The following is a 13,491-nucleotide window of genomic DNA, read 5'->3' on the forward strand; positions in this document are numbered from 1 at the left end:
CAGGGAAGGTGAAATGGCTGTCTTCTCAAGCATGGTGTGAGGGTCTTGCTCTCCTACACTAGTATTCAGTTTAGCCAGATACTCCAAATAGTGCATAGAAATATCACTATTTCCGTTGTGAGCCTTAAGCTTTGGTAAATGTTTTTCTTTCCACAGTGTGCAGTCTGGACAACACCTGGAAAATATTCAGGCTTTCTTTTTGGAAAGTACAGCCCACATTAATGGGCCAAAACATAATTAATGAGTAAAACGAATAATTCAAACTGTTCTTACAAGTCAGTTCAAAAAATAGAAAATATTTTATGCTTAAAGGTACTGTGATTGAGATCAGGGAAATCTTTTTCTCTTTACTTGAGCAGCCAGACTGAGATATACAAAACCAGGTGCGTAGTTCACATCTGAGTCTCCATGGTGTGGTCATGCAGACATTTGAGCACGTGCCTCTGCCTTTGTGTGCAGTTCAGTCATTAGCAAGTAGCTTTAAGTGCAACCATATGCCTTCACCTCTAAATACTCAGTATTATTCAGCTGCAGTGATACAAATTTTAATGGAGTGAATGGGGGTGTAAAATGAAAAGTTTGAATTTCTGTTTTTGAGACAATCCTGGGAAAGATCTCTGCAAGCAAAACCTTCTTTCCAGAAGGGTACTTACTGTGTAAAAATACCCACCTATTCTCTAGAATAAATAACATTACTATACCTGTGAAGGTGTACTTGATCACATTGGGGTTAGTTGTGCTACTTGTAGTAAGCTTGGTTGCCTTGTTTTGCTAGAGAACAAAAGCCTAGCCTAAATAAACTAATATTGTTTTAAGGATTGTGATATAGAGGGTTACCATTCTATTTTTAAAGTGTTTGCTAAACACAAGATGGCAAAAGTTTGATCACTCTATGCCACAGAATGGAGAAAGCCCTGAGCTTTTGCAGCATGACTTGAAAGTGGAAGGTGCTGAGCTCTGTTGCACTCAGCAAGGAAAATGAATTCCACAGTGATCCCTTCCCTGGAAACCTCTTGTTGTATTTCTGTCATAAAGTTATCAGCTTGGACACCCCAGTTGTAATGGAGTGATGCAATAGGAGGAGTAATGGTTTCAGGAGGGAAGTCCAAAATACTTAAGCGATGAAATGCTGTTGAAAATGTTTCTTTTTCTTCTTGGTACTGTTCCTGATGAGATAGCAAAATCTGGTAACAAATTTCCATGTTGAAAAATTTACAGGGCTCTTTTCCTTCTTTTTATTGTCTCCATGTGGGTATCAATCAGTTCCAACCCCCAAACACCAGCCTGGCTGAAACTGGTACAGTCCTTTTCTTACTGGGCTTCAGGGAATAAGTTGGGGGTTGCTGTGTTGCTTGCAGCGTTTGACACAGAGGCAGACACCTCCTTTGCCCCTGCTGCTGATGGCCATGCAGCAGTAGTGGCTGGTCCCAAGACTCTGTGGCTGGGAAGTAGTTGAGAAATGGGGATAGGGGATAGGGTGTGGTGTGTGCATGTGTGTGCACTCCTGTGTCAGTCAGAAGGCAGATATCCCAGCTCTCCTCACTTGGCAAGCATTAGGTATTCCCAGTTGAACATATGGAATCATTATATGCCAAAATAGACGGATTTCAAGAGGAATTGTGTTTTGTCAAGAGCCATGGGGCCCGAGTAGTACACTTTAGCTAAACTTTGGAAGCTACGTTTTTTTGTTGCCCCTAACAAAACCACCTCAGTTTGTACACTATCAAAGCATCTTTTGCTTTAACTACATGCCTTGGTTTTGTCATACTCTGATCTTCCCTTATAATGTTGCTTTATTTGAGTTTGTTTGATGTAGATGGGAACACCCAAGCAGAACCTCATCCCTTTTTTTCTGTAATTAATTCTATAATCTTTAATGTGACTATCTCCTGTTGAATCTTTCAAACCCACTTCTGAGATACATCATCTTTTTCACCAGTTTGGCATTGCACTTTACTCCCTTTCAAAAATGTTTAGAGGAGGAAAGGGAACAATTTCCCCCTCTCAGGGAGGCAATCCACTCGTTGCTTTGGGGAATAGTTTGGAATAAACGGAGTTTGCACATAGACTTTAACAAGCTAAATAATAGTCCCCAGACTGTTTATTTCAGTTTTGTCCAGCACCAAGCTTATGTTGAATCTTGTGAAATCTCTAGAGTAGCTGCTGTCTGTAATTTTTACTTAATTTTTGTCAGTTAGTGGCTTTCTTTTCTTCTGTTTTTCAAATACCAGAGGAATCATGGTAGGTGGCCCAATGAAAATTTACTTAGAAACAAATCCTTCAGCTGGAGGAATCAGAGTGGTGATCAACACCAGTGTTGATAAGACTTGGACTTCTTTGCCCTGGGGTTGGTGAGACCTGTAGATATTAGAGGCTCAGTTATGACCCTCCTGACTGAGGTGTTGGCAGAACATGCTGTTACCAGATCAAAGAGTAGGATTGTTTCTAAGTGCCTTTCCTGATTGCTCAGTATGCAAAGTGTCTGTGTTCTAGCTGAGAAGGGCTGGGCTCTTGTTATCCTGATGCAATCAGAGAAAGATGTAATTTCGCAGAGTCTTGGAAAGATGTTGTCTTCTGAGTGTCAGGAACAGCACTGTGCATCTGTTGGACAATGTGCAAGAAACCTTTATGGGGCATCCACACGCTTGCTGAGAGCTTGGGCTATGTGCTAGTTCTGCTTAGCAGGCACAAAATCCAGTTCATCAATGAAGAGGGCTGGAGGACATGTCCAGCATACAGAGTGACTGCATGCAATTAGTAGTAGTGAAAACACCCACCAAAATGCTTTTGGTCCAGAAAAATACCACCCTAGGAAGCAAAGTCTACTTGGACACAGTTTGGTGGGTGACTTGGGAGATAGAGATGGCTTGTTTTCTATCTCTGCAGGTGTTTTGTTTGGTGTTGATGGAAAAAAAATGAGTTATATTCTAACAAAGTAGCAGCAATAGCTGAGGTTTCTGTGTTGGGGGAGGGTTAGTACAGTATGCTCATCTATTTTGTTTTCCTGTTCAGAATATTAGCATTGTCGTGGCTTTTTGTTTCTCTCTTTCAACAGAGGAGGTTGACAGAGAGGTTAGGTACTAGTTCTGCCTCAGTGATTCATTAAAGCAGGGCTGGAAGAAAGGAAGTCGCCTTGTTCAGAGGTGTGGGGAAGTGTTTTATTGTTCTGCATGGTGCTGTGAATGCCAACGATTTTGCAGCTGTGAAAAGGGCTCTTAATGAGTTTCAGCATTTTAATGTACTTCAAGTTCCCAATTGTACAAATTTAAGAAGCTTAGCGATTCAGTATCTCTTGAATAACAGCATTTATTTTATACTCTAAATACACTTGGGGATGTTTCAACAATATTGCAGGAAGGCTTGGTAATATTGTGGCTCCTTGCTGATGGAATAGCTCTAGAGGACCTTGTTGACTCAAGCAGTGGAACTGGTCCTTTAAAAAACATGCACGTACAGGTTTTGATTAATGAGCCCCATAATAAATCTTTTTTTTTTTTTTTTTGGCTCAAAAAGTGATCTGAATAATTTTCAAAGTAGAAATTTGGGTATGTTTTCCTAAACTGTCTTTGTGATACAGTGTTTTCATTTCAAATCTTAAATTTAAAGAAAAAAAATCTAATTTAATTTCTAGAAAAACAAGTCCAAACTCTGAGCTAGTTGGTTACTGAGAGGCATGTGAAGAAACATCTAGATAGGAATACTTCCTTTTAGAATAACAAAACACTGTAAAATGGCCATGTAGTGAGTGTCCTCCCTCATGAATGATCTCAAAATACTTTTACACAATTTCTATACTCAATATGGATCATTCACCCATCACTTGAATGCAGGCAGTCTTTACTGGCTGCAGTAAACAACACTTATTATTTTTTTTTATAGGAAGGAAATCACAAATAACTCTTGCATTTGAAACTCTGGAGAGAATTTAAGGAACTCAAATTGTAATTGCTCAACTTGGAACCAGTCCAGGCTGTACTTCAATTGTCCCAAAATAGTGAGAGCCTTCATTGCAAGCGTGGTTTGTCTCTGAATAGCATTTCTTTTTCTTCATGTTAATTATGAAGCTTATAGTATGGGTGGCAGGTTTAGGAGAATTGGAAAGCAGGAAAATTTTTTTGTGTACGTGGGGATCAGCAACATTGGGATAGTGCAATGCAATTTACTGTGTGCATCTCAAAGTGACAGAAGCTAGTTGTATATTTTGATTTTTCTTCCTATTTCACTGCATAATCTTGTGATTTGGTTGGACCCCTCAAAATATTTCCCCCACACTCCATTATTTTGAACTATTTAAATATTATTATTTAAGGCCTTTAAAATCAATAGCAGAGTAAATGCAAATGAATCTGCTCTTTAACTTTTTCTCTGGGAACTGCTTGATCTTTCAAAACTCTGATATCTCAAAAACATGTGACTGGCAGCCTAGCAGGTTAAACTGATTGGTCTTATTAAAATAGAGTCATGTAACTTGAAACTATTTCCCAAAGCAAACAAGCTGCAGAGATCTTTTTCAGATGAGCCAACCTCATCCCCTCCCTGGCAGGGTTTGGCTGTGAAGCCCCTGAATATCAAATCCCATGCTAAAGCTGCTGGATGAGCATCTGTCTGTGATGATCACTGATCTTGTCTGTGGTGGTCACTGATCTGCAGATGAACAACTGAGTCAACATCAGGCTGAGACATTACTTAGTGGGATCCAGTGGATATATTTTTGTTGTTGTTGTTCTTTTGGAGAACCTGAGAGTTTTTAGGAGATTTTATGTAGATATGACCAGCTTCCATGTTTAGAACATAGAAGGGTGGGTATTTCCTCTCCTCCTTCTCTTCTCCTCCTCCTCCTCCTTCTCCTCCTTCTCCTCCTTCTCCTCCTTCTCCTCCTTCTCCTCCTTCTCCTCCTTCTCCTCCTTCTCCTCCTTCTCCTCCTTCTCCTCCTTCTTCTCCTTCTCCTCCTTCTCCTCCTTCTCCTCCTTCTCCTCCTTCTCCTCCTTCTCCTCCTTCTCCTCCTCCTCCTCCTCCTCCTCCTCCTCCTCCTTCTCTTCCTCCTCCTCCTTCTCCTCCTTCTCCTCCTTCTCCTCCTTCTTTCTCCTTCTCCTTTCCTCACATGGCCCACAGAATGCTCATAATAGTAGCTTGGTCTATTGACAAAGTTGAACTGAGCAAATTTTTCCAGACTGCCAACTACCAAGTTTGATCCCTTAGGTTTAAAGTGGCTTGTGAAAAATGCACATGCACCCATTTTACCATGAGCCACCCAGAATTGCTACAGTCATGATGGGAACTTCACAAGCAAACTGGCATTTCACTTAAAGGCATTGACACACACCTTTCAGTCCTACCTACTTTAGTAACAATTGCATTTTACCGTCTCAAAAAGTGATTGAAGTTGTTTCTTGAGTATTGGGGGATTTTCTGCTTATGTCATCAACTGCTGAAATGAGTATCAGCAAGGATAAACCCTGCCATATGGAGTGTGCCTCTGATAAAATACTCCTAATTTACATGATAAACTATCTCTCATTGTTCTTTGCCCTAGCTGAGTCTTTAGGACATTCAGCTTGTAAGCCTTCAGCTTTTCTTTGCACTAAAACTGGACTGAAAACAAGTTACAAATACAGCACCTGGGAGAGGTAATCCAGAAGCCTAAAGTGTTCAGCAGTTCAAGTTCCTTTCTTTAATGCTGTCTTTTTAGTTTTAAAAAAAATATTCTAAAGCCAAAGCAAAATGACTCAGATCATTTAAGAACCAACACAAGAGCCAGACCCAGCTTTTAGCATTCTAGGAGATGAACCGTTCAACACCACTCCCTCTGCACCCTGCTGCAAATTCTCCTTTGCCTTGCTCTAATTCCCAGCCATCCACTGCATCTGAAATGCCTTCTTTGTAATTCTTTTCCAGTCAAGGACTCAAGGAACATCTATGTATCTTGTCTCACAGTTTTATTACTGCAGTAAGTTCTCCGAGTTATGATTTATAAGTGCGAATGAAGATTGCAACATCCTTCAAATGTTGGATTGGTACAGCCTTCACTGTTTCTATGAATGGTTTATACACATATACAAATAAGTGTAAAATATGATTCTGTGCAGATACATTTAATCACACACAAAAACACCACCAGCTAAGCACTTTGAGTGGCTTGCATGGGGATCCTTCCTTTGTGTGCACACTCACTGACGCACATATATGTGCAAAGTTGCAAATGTGCCTCCTTTTTTGCAACTGCAGGTGCAGTCTTGTATGTCTTTACACACAGACATCTGTTCAACCAAAACTGAAAGCATTCTTGAACTGAAATGCACTTTTTATGTACGTAATATATTTTGTTGTTACATATGTAATATAAAGTTGTACTTCTGTACTTAAACACGTAATTCCCACACATATACATTAACCACAGCTGAAATGCTGCACAGACATAAGAGCAGATAAGCATGAGCCACAGAGAGCTTAATATTGAAATGCTTATGCTTTTTCTCACAGGCCAGCCTAGTACAACACAGCAAATTGCTGACATGCAAGCAGCCACAGCCAGTTGTGTACTAGGCAGGGCAGCCAAGTCCACATTTCTGGAAACAGATGGTAAGAGGGCTAAAGGGCTTGGAGCTCTCCTTCTTCCATTCTTCCTCCTTGCAGGGACTGGTGACATGTACTTGAGTTAACTCATTGTGCTCTGTGTTGAATTTCAGCTTGTAGTAGCTTTCAATCTCTGCTATACTGTTCCCATATCATCTAGTGTCATTCCTGTACAGTTTGCCTCCTGGACTCTTGGTTACAAAGGAGGTGAACTGCATGAACTTTTGCAGGTAGATATCCTTCAAGAAACACCTCTCAGCTTGTCCCTGCTGCCCTGTGAATAGCTCTATGCTGCAGAGCTCTTGTCCAGCCACTTCAGCCTGCAGGAAGCTCTTTATTTCTTGCACAAGAACACTATGTGTGCCCTTTTACTTCATTTTCTTGAGCAGAGGGAAATTCATTTTTTTTCTCTCAACAGTGGGACCAGGTTATGGCTCCTCAAGACTTAATAAAATTTGATTATACGTTTGTCTCGATCCTTAGCAGGTGGATAGGACTGGCAATGTTGTTCACTTTGCTATACTTGTTCTAATTTTAGAATGCTTTTCTGCTTCCTTCTGCAGAAAATAGTTAACTGTCTTTTCTATGTGAATATGCAACTGGAAACATTCTTTGACTTGGAAAACTTGAGTCAGCATTCACTGCTCAGAAAACTGCGCTCGTCTAGTTGATGTGAAAGGTAGAAGGAATTAATCAAAAGTTTGTGGGAAAACTCTCATGAAGAACTCACACTTTCCTTGGTTTTGGGAAGACATTTCATAGACTCCTTTCTGGTTTGCTGCTCTGCATCTTATGCAAATGACCAAAGCACAATAGAATTCCCTTTCCTCTCCATTTTCACCCACTGGCAAGACAACCACATTTCTCTTATGCTCTCTATAAGCTTGGTTTTCTCCCCTATATTGCAGAGTTGTAGGAGTGTCTAGTACACTCTTCTAGCTTTCCCCATACCTCTAGCTAATGCATTGTGCCACTCAGATCCCTATTTTCTGGCTACACAAAGCATAACATACCCTTAAAAAATGCTTTCTTCCCCAGTGGTGCTGGGATTTTTGTGTCAGAGGAAGGAAGCTTCCACACTTAGTTCAACTCCCTCTCCCAGGCAGGATATGAGGAATGACAGAAGCCTACTCCCTTTTCCTTATGTTGTCCATCTGGAAACTGATGTGGTGTTTCCTCTTTTGCTGCTTGTACAGTGGCCACCATGGGTTATTGATTTGCTCATGTCAATGCTGTGTTTTTCTTGTTCATTAGTGGTAGCCTCTGCGATGCTCCTGGAGTTGGTCACAGCTGCAGGTTAGCTGAAGTTAGTTAGGAAGGGAGCTGGTCCCATACTTCCTAGTCCTTGCTTTAGGTTACCTGCTTTCTAGGCTCCACTTTTTGACATTGACTGTGGGTCAGTGGCCTTCTCTGGCAGAAAAAAAACATGGTAGGACAACGTGAGTACTGTTGAGACTGCAGCCTGGACAGCATGGGATCATGTGTGCTTGACTTGGCAAAGAGGCAGGATTTTAGCCCCGTCATTAACCCTTTGTGTTGCTTTCCTGACATTGGCCTCCAATCCCAGTTTCATTTACCAGGGCAATCTCATCACACAGAGAAAGAGTTGCTCTGATAGGCAGTGAAGAGAGCACAGATATCTCAACTGCTTCTATGTAAGGGGATTCAGCAGTGATAATCATTGCAATTTGACCTTGCCCTTTTGTTCTACTTAATAGCTTGTTAAATAAAACAAAGTTTCAGTTCCTTATCTTGCTAATACCATTTCCTAATTTTCATCTCTGAGGGTAGAAATTGAGTATTTCAAGGCCTTTTTAGTAAGTTTCCACTGGGACTTGGTGACTCAGCACTGAGAGTTCTATGCTCAGGGAAAATGTGATATTGCTGTATCTGTCAGGCTTCTGAGTGAAAGATGGCTGAAATATGACTCTTTATATCTGATGCATTAAAAAGAAAAAAAAAAAAATCAGTATTTCCACAGTGTATGCTCTATGAATCGTGCCTGATGGTAAATGGGAACAGTATTTTTGTCTGTTGTAAATACAGATTTCTTAAAATAAAATTGTCAGGGCTGTGCTTTATGGTGGATTTTGTTTTCCTTAAGCAGTCCCTTTGTTCAGTTTCTGTAGTAATTAAAAGAATCCCGACTCCCTGAAAATTGGTGCATCCTCAAGGACTAATAGGTTTCCAGTTCTGGCATGTACATCAAGATGAATAACTGTTCTCTAGCAGTTTGCATGGACTCAGGCTAAGTAGACCTCAAGCTTTATCCCAACAAGAATTCTCAGACAAGAAAATTCTGACTTCATTTATGGTTTATTGGAAGTAACATAAAACATGACAAAAGAAAGCCTTCCCTTTTTCTTCACAAGGAATCACATGGGGTCTGTGTGCTGCTTGAATTTGCCTTTGGGTCAGTAGGCCAAATATTAAATAGAATTATACTGTCCCAAAAAGTCCTCTTAACGTGTTTAATGCTTTCCCAGTGCTGATAATTTACTACCATTAATAGCTATGGTCTTTTTCTAGTGCAAGTGTAGACTGTTAAATACTAAATCTTTGATTTTTATGTGAAGAAACCTGAGTTTCCTGACTTTTTCCCAACTGAAAGAAGCTTCTTAAGAGAAACACAAAACTTCTTGTTGATCTACAGATAGATGCAATCCTGATAATAATTAAACCTCGTGCTTTACTGAAATCAAGATAAACCAAATCCACTCCTCTACCACCATCTATCCACCTGGTTATGTCCTCATAAAAGGCTATCAGGTTGGTTAAACATGACTTCCCTTTGGTAAAACCATGCTGACTGCTCCCAATGACCTTATCCTTGATATGCCTAGAGACAGTGGCAAGGATAAATTGCTTCATTACCTTTCCAGGGATGGAGGTGAGGCTGACCAGTCTGTCATTACCCATGTCCTCCTTCTTGCCCTGTTTGAAGACTGGAGTGACATTTGCTTTCCTCCAGTCCTCAGGTACCTCTCCTGTTCCTCATGACTTACCAAAGATGATGGCAAGTGGCTTAGTGATGACTTCCACCAGATGCCTCAGCACCCGCAGGTGCATCCCATCAGGACCTTTGGATTTATGGATGCCCAGATTGCTTAACTGATCCCTAACCCAGCCCTCATCAACCATGGCAAATTCCTCCTTTATCCTGACTTGCTCTGGGGCTCCTGAGACAGAGACAATGAACACTTTCAGTAGCTCTGCCTTCTTTTTATCCTCTGTCACCAAGGCACCCACCTCATTCAGCAGTGGGCTTACATTGCCTCTAGCATAAGTTTTGTCTGCAATATATTTAAAGAAGCCCTTTCTGTTATCCTTGACCTCTTTTGCAAGGTTTAATTCCAAGAAGTACTTAGCTTTCCTAGGTGCCTCCCTACATCCTCTGACAACAGTCTTATATTCTTCCCAAGAGGCCAGCCCCCCGTTTCATGATCTGTAGACTTTCTTCTTGAGTTTTCCCAGCAGTTCCCTGTTTAACCATGCCAGTCTCCTGGCTCTCTTTGATTTTCTACCCATTGGGATGATCTAGTCTTGAGCTTGGAAGAAGTGGTCCTTGAATGTTAACCAACTATCTTGGGCTCCTTTACCTTCTAGTTCCCTGTCCTGTGGGATTTCCCCTAGCAACTGCTTGAGAAGGCCAAAGTTGGCCCTGCTGAAGTCCAGGGTTGTGATCCTGCTTGGTATTCTGCTCCTACCGCACAAGATCGTGAACTCTACTATCTCATGGTCACTGCAGCCAAGGTTGCCCTCAACCTCCACCGCTTCAACCAGACCCTCCTTGTTAGTGAGTATGAGATCCAGCATCACTCCTCTCCTACATGGCTCATCCACCATTTGCATCAAGAAGTTATCACCAATGCCCTGGAGGAATGCCCTGGACTCTGGTGGCTGTCTGAGTAGGGTAGCCAAGCATCTGGGTAGTTAAAATCCCCCACGAAAGCCAAAGCCTGTAATTGCAAGCCTGCTGTCAGCTGCCTGTAGAAGGCCTGATCAGCTTCATCATCCTGATCAGGTGGCCTGTAATAGACACCCCCAACAGTGTTACCCATGCTGGCCTGCCCCTTAATTCACAACCACAAACTCTCATCTCGCCCCTCATCCACCCCTGGGCAGAACTCAATACATTCTAGTTGCCCTCTCATTTAAAGAGCAACTCCACCACCTTACCTTGTTGACCTGTCTTTCCTAAAAAGGAGAGCCATCCATGGCCACAAGCCAGTCATGTGAGCTGCCCCACCATGTCTTTGTAACTGACATCAGATCATAACCCCTTGACCTCCCACAGGTTTCTAACCCCTGTTTATTCCCCATGCTGCGTGCATCGGTGTACAGGCATTTTATTGGTAATGGGAAGCTTATACTGTGGCCTTATTTCATGCTATGTATTCTGTAATGCAAATAACTCTTCTGTGACATCTTTCTGTGTGTAAGTATATGCATTCACACACACAAATACATTCGTTCTGTGGGCCAATGTATCATGTAAAACAGTTCAGTGAGAATGGGAACAGTAGGAGTTAAACTGCAAGAATTGTTGACTCTCTGCAGGGCAAAGGACTTGACTCCTGTCTAAATATTTGGTAAGAAAACCCAGGAAAATATACATCAGTCAGTATGCCATTAACCCATTATAGCATAAAGCAAATAAACATATTTGATGTAGTATTGTCTAACCTGCAAGAGGACACTGTGTCTTAAGTTCACTAGGACACTCTTGGCCACAAAATAGATAGGTAAAACATTCCACTGATACTGCAGCTCATCTGGCAAATCAGTCTTTCGCTTCTAGAGGCCATCAGTGAGCTTCTAGTTTAGGGCTCATGGCTTAGGAGATTATGCAGCATTTTCAGAAATCCTTATAGACAGCCTTCAGATAAACTAAGGTAGTTAATTGATTCTTACTTAACACCGATATAAATAGCAAAGCCATCATTAGCATAGTTTGAAAGAGAATATGGAGGCAGCCAAACACCTTCAAAGCTACAGTGATGCAAGAATTTTTGCAGAAGTTGAGCTGGGCTTTTTTTTATCTGCAGTACAAAGTGCAAGTTGGAAACTGGAAATTTGTTTCCTGAAAAATGAGGCAAGGAGTTCTAAAAATCTCACCTTGTCATGGGAGAAATATGAAAAATGGATTTTTATGTCAATCTCTGATAGTTCTGGGTATGATTGTATTTTGTGGAAATAAAAGGAAATACCATGTATCTTACACAATGCTCTGAAGACAGTGACCATAGCAACTCCAGTCTATATTTGACACACAAGACAAAGGGCAAATCAAATCACCATTGGCAGATGAAATGCATGATGGAAGGTTCTGCAGCAGCTCTCTACTGGATGGACCAATGGCAGTTCTGTTCCAGCAATATTTAGCTTTAGCAAATACTGTGCTGTCTATGAACAAAGAATTAAAAGAAAGCTGAGTCCAGCTTACACAGCAAGGCACAATATTCTGGTAGCTTGCACAATGAGAAGAAATCTTGGACATATATAAGTTGTGAACTCTTTAAAGTTCACAGTTTTAATTAGAAATGTACTTATAAATAACACTCTGCCATGGAGATGATACAGATATTTGTGACAAATAATTTCCTACAATATTTTTGTACTTTTTATCTTAATAGGTTATGGGGTTTAGGAATTTGCTTGCTTGCAATATTTTTGACAATATCTGGCAGAGAAAATTTTAGCCTGGGCGTGTTTTAAGAAATATCTGCAGAGTGTGTTTCAGAGATGGCACAGTAAGCCTGGGTGCTTGAGTCACATTTCGCTTTTCTGATTACATGATTCCAGGCAAAGGATTTCTGGTGGCACAGGCTGTTTTCTTGGGTCACTATAAATCTTAATAATGTTTAAATATGCTTATGCAAATAACACTAAATATCTTTGAAATTCACTGGCAGAATTCTTTTCTTCAGAAGGGTACTTATGAGTATATTTTCTGTTTTCATGTGTAGAATGAATGTGTCTTTTCAGAAAGTGTCCTGGTCATTGTTAATAGACTTTTGTCATGAGTTGTTTACAATCAAGTTTGTACAGAAAGTGCATGCTGCAGGTTTAATTGTAGCCATATTTATAATGTTGGACAGATTAGGCTTAGTTACTGCTGTGCAATAGTCACGTAATTATGCTGAGGCTAAAATCCCTCCAGCATTGTGGATAAAAACACATTCCTAATAACTTTTAAAACATCATAGTTTAAAAGTCAGGTAGAGTCGTGTACAGAAGAAAGAAAATTTATGAAATACGTAGTTGGCACTCATTCTAAAAGGGCACAGTGACTACCATGAAGTAGGTGTATTGTGGTCAAAGAGAGATTTAACATCTCAGGATGTTAAAGCTTTATGTGTTGGACCCCATGGAAGGCCATCAACAGACAGCACTCAGATGCTTTTGAAGGTACCTAAGGCGAAATAAGCTCCTTTGAATACCCCAACGCCCTCTATTTTTCAGTGCTTTCCCTACAAAACCTTCAGTGTTTAGACATGGTGTTGGCTGCTGCAAACAGCTTTGGAAGGACTCTACAAGGTGGCCAGCATTGCTTTTACCAGTTTCTTTTTCTGTATCTGTTGGATTGTCAGTACTTAGTGTACTAATAAAATCCATGTACAGTTTAGGCTCTCTTTACAGTTTTATAAGCCTTTTGGTGTGCTGTTCAACAAGAGAGTGAAACCAGCCAAGGATCAATAGTTAACTGGCCATTGATTTAGCTGTCTACACTGTTAAAAATGTGCCCACACAAAGGGAAGCATATACACCAGTAAAAAGTCAAAGGGAACCCTGTCAGCTGTCCTTGATTCATTCTGTTCACCTTGTGTTACTGCAGTGACGGCTAAAAACATGTCATTAACAATTCTGAAAGGCAAAATGGTCTGGACCATTGCTATAGCAAGTGTTTCATGTGGG

The 13,491-nt window shown here is 40.8% G+C and overlaps 1 protein-coding gene across 2 annotated transcripts in view; it reads left to right on the forward strand.

The window, feature by feature from the left end:
• The window catches only part of RBMS3 (RNA binding motif single stranded interacting protein 3), a 688,691-nt gene that overhangs the window by 532,621 nt on the left and 142,579 nt on the right, over positions 1–13,491 (forward strand). The gene's annotated exons all lie outside the window — the stretch shown is intronic.

Source organism: Indicator indicator, chromosome 11 (genome assembly GCF_027791375.1).
Source record: "Indicator indicator isolate 239-I01 chromosome 11, UM_Iind_1.1, whole genome shotgun sequence".
Taxonomy (NCBI): Eukaryota; Metazoa; Chordata; class Aves; order Piciformes; family Indicatoridae; genus Indicator; species Indicator indicator.